The sequence below is a fragment of the Varroa destructor genome, unplaced genomic scaffold, assembly GCF_002443255.2.
Source record: "Varroa destructor unplaced genomic scaffold, Vdes_3.0 BEIS01000002.1, whole genome shotgun sequence".
Taxonomy (NCBI): Eukaryota; Metazoa; Arthropoda; class Arachnida; order Mesostigmata; family Varroidae; genus Varroa; species Varroa destructor.
Window position 1 is genome coordinate 46,333,069 of NW_019211455.1, and position 3,769 is coordinate 46,336,837.

The 3,769-nt window shown below is 40.8% G+C and overlaps 1 protein-coding gene across 2 annotated transcripts in view; it reads left to right on the forward strand.

Annotated features, from left to right (window-relative positions):
• LOC111244858 (uncharacterized) overlaps positions 1-3,769 on the forward strand; it is a 71,502-nt gene that overhangs the window by 36,695 nt on the left and 31,038 nt on the right. Inside the window, exon 6 of one of the 2 annotated variants that reach the window (XR_015320392.1) lies at positions 349-1,328. The exons of the other annotated variant lie outside the window; for it this stretch is intronic. The gene's annotated coding sequence lies outside the window, so the exon portion shown is untranslated. Of the gene's footprint in view, positions 1-348; positions 1,329-3,769 lie in introns of those variants that run through there. 2 annotated transcript variants of the gene reach the window in all.

Below are 3,769 nucleotides of genomic sequence, written 5' to 3' on the forward strand. Positions count from 1 at the left end.
TAAGAGCTATGAAAGCAATCTATAGTCAACGATAGACGCAGCAGTGCACCAAGCAGATGTGCAGCCTTATACAAAACAAGATCTTCCTCATAGAATGTCGTACGAAGTTCTTCACTCAAAAGGCGCGTTTCGTTAGATTGAACGAAGTAAAAAGATAGTTGTATAGAGACCAATAATTCCAGTTTATTCAAAACTAGAAGAAAATCCCCACCAACACCCCCCCCCCACGCCGCCGTTAGTAAACGTGTTCACGTTGTGTGTAACCTAATGAAAACATCATGTCCAGAACGACTCCATATTCATGTGGTGCATGTGCTTTCTGTTTCGCATTTCGCCTTGCGATACAAGAAACCAAAGCCTTGGCTTCGGGACGCCTTCGGGATCTATCAGCCACAATAGTTCGTCCACGTAGAAAACTGAAGGATGAAAGAGCGCACGTTACGATACGGAGTGGAACTTGGCAAACCCAAACGCCTGAATAACAATTCATCGCAATGAAAAATTCGATTAGCCCGAGAGGGCTGGCCCACATAGCGCAATTTTTACGCCTCGTCCTAGTACCACGTAAGTGGGCCTACCCTTGCCCTCCCTCTATGTCTATGGAGACTAAGGCGATAATGATTAGTTGTGCATCGTGTGTATAGGTGTGTATGTATGCGTTCGTAAATGAATCTGCAATTTACAGACTGAAACAGCTCGTTCTAAAGTATTCTCTAGCCTTGATAGTTCACGAACTCCTCGGTTGTGAGTATTTCCCCGACCAGCGCGGAAAGGCAGGAAAAAAAGGACGAGATCGCTTTTTAACCAAAGTTTCCAGTCGACCTAGCCAAATTGGTGTGAGCTATCTAAAACGAATAAGTTGTTCCATGCTAAGCCACTCGTTCAAAAGCGGCACGTACACAGTTGAGCAATGTATACGCTTCAGTGGCTACGATGTGAATACAGCCTTTTCCCAATGGGATGCATTACTAATAATGATACTGAAACCGCTAAACAATCTCATTTACATGTGTCACAAATCGGATAGCAACACGCGGAAGACCTATCTGTTGCATAAGATTGTATTGTATAAGTAACGAAGACAAGGCTGGGACCTTTTTACACAGGCGTCCAATATATGAGTAGTGCGAAGTAATGTACGAGGGAAGGCAAAATCTGCATTTCTACCTTAGTTTTATGAGGTTTTAGCAAGGATTTAGTAGGATAGGATATGCAAAACATGACACCAGTCTGCTTAATGTGTACTGAGTTAACTGGCAAAAATCTGAGGATAAACTTGAAATTATGTTGAATAAAACTATTCTAGTTTTAGACTATATCTCCGGTACAAACGACGCACCGCGTATAGTATATCATAACGATAATAAAAACCAACTGACTGATCATCTATCTGTTTGAGCGTTTTAGTCTATTCCTGATGATTACTCTAATAGGTCACAGACAACTCTTAGAAGGTCTTTAAAAACCTCTACATCTACCGGCAATAGAATGGTTTTTATTATCGTTATGATATACTATACGCGGTGCGTCGTTTGTACCGGAGATATAGTCTAAAACTAGAATAGTTTTATTCAACATAATTTCAAGTTTATCCTCAGATTTTTGCCAGTTAACTCAGTACACATTAAGCAGACTGGTGTCATGTTTTGCATATCCTATCCTACTAAATCCTTGCTAAAACCTCATAAAACTAAGGTAGAAATGCAGATTTTGCCTTCCCTCGTACATTACTTCGCACTACTCATATATTGGACGCCTGTGTAAAAAGGTCCCAGCCTTGTCTTCGTTACTTATACAATACAATCTTATGCAACAGATAGGTCTTCCGCGTGTTGCTATCCGATTTGTGACACATGTAAATGAGATTGTTTAGCGGTTTCAGTATCATTATTAGTAATGCATCCCATTGGGAAAAGGCTGTATTCACATCGTAGCCACTGAAGCGTATACATTGCTCAACTGTGTACGTGCCGCTTTTGAACGAGTGGCTTAGCATGGAACAACTTATTCGTTTTAGATAGCTCACACCAATTTGGCTAGGTCGACTGGAAACTTTGGTTAAAAAGCGATCTCGTCCTTTTTTTCCTGCCTTTCCGCGCTGGTCGGGGAAATACTCACAACCGAGGAGTTCGTGAACTATCAAGGCTAGAGAATACTTTAGAACGAGCTGTTTCAGTCTGTAAATTGCAGATTCATTTACGAACGCATACATACACACCTATACACACGATGCACAACTAATCATTATCGCCTTAGTCTCCATAGACATAGAGGGAGGGCAAGGGTAGGCCCACTTACGTGGTACTAGGACGAGGCGTAAAAATTGCGCTATGTGGGCCAGCCCTCTCGGGCTAATCGAATTTTTCATTGCGATGAATTGTTATTCAGGCGTTTGGGTTTGCCAAGTTCCACTCCGTATCGTAACGTGCGCTCTTTCATCCTTCAGTTTTCTACGTGGACGAACTATTGTGGCTGATAGATCCCGAAGGCGTCCCGAAGCCAAGGCTTTGGTTTCTTGTATCGCAAGGCGAAATGCGAAACAGAAAGCACATGCACCACATGAATATGGAGTCGTTCTGGACATGATGTTTTCATTAGGTTACACACAACGTGAACACGTTTACTAACGGCGGCGTGGGGGGGGGGTGTTGGTGGGGATTTTCTTCTAGTTTTGAATAAACTGGAATTATTGGTCTCTATACAACTATCTTTTTACTTCGTTCAATCTAACGAAACGCGCCTTTTGAGTGAAGAACTTCGTACGACATTCTATGAGGAAGATCTTGTTTTGTATAAGGCTGCACATCTGCTTGGTGCACTGCTGCGTCTATCGTTGACTATAGATTGCTTTCATAGCTCTTAGTCACCGTCATGCATAGTTTTTTTACAGGTCGAAATTACTGTCTCCTATAGAGTTTTGTCCTTTAGGAGAAAATCATTGTTTGCATACCTGTGCTTAAAAAGCTAATTAATTCTTATCTACGGAAATTTTCGCAGGCCATCTGATAGATATGCTTGATTTCAGTTTGCTCGCACGGTGAATGCGAAAACGAGATCCAATCATCAGAAATGCTTCTAAAGGCGTTAACGTTTAGCGTTGAAAACTGTTGGCAACAGACGCTATGAGCACGCAGATTGCTGCCGATATCACATCCCGCCAATTTATAAAGCCTGAATTGCTGCCGCTTGACAACGGTTTTGGATGAAGATGCAAGGCATACAACCTTGTCCTGATATTATTAACTCGATTATTATTATTATTAACTGTATAATATATTAAGACAAATTAGTGAGCAAAGACCAATAACAGCATATATACATACGAAGGTCGTAATATAAAAAAAGCAAGTTAAGACCAATGTTGGCGACAGAGTTTGATAGATGTATGCCATAGTGAGATCTCAGAGTGATTAATATCAGACTAATTGATCAAGAACATTTCACCTTTAGAACTGTAATGCCGTAGCCATGAACTGACTGATCATCTATCTGTTTGAGCGTTTTAGTCTATTCCTGATGATTACTCTAATAGGTCACAGACAACTCTTAGAAGGTCTTTAAAAACCTCTACATCTACCGGCAATAGAATGGTTTTTATTATCGTTATGATATACTATACGCGGTGCGTCGTTTGTACCGGAGATATAGTCTAAAACTAGAATAGTTTTATTCAACATAATTTCAAGTTTATCCTCAGATTTTTGCCAGTTAACTCAGTACACATTAAGCAGACTGGTGTCATGTTTTGCATATCCTATCCTACTAAATC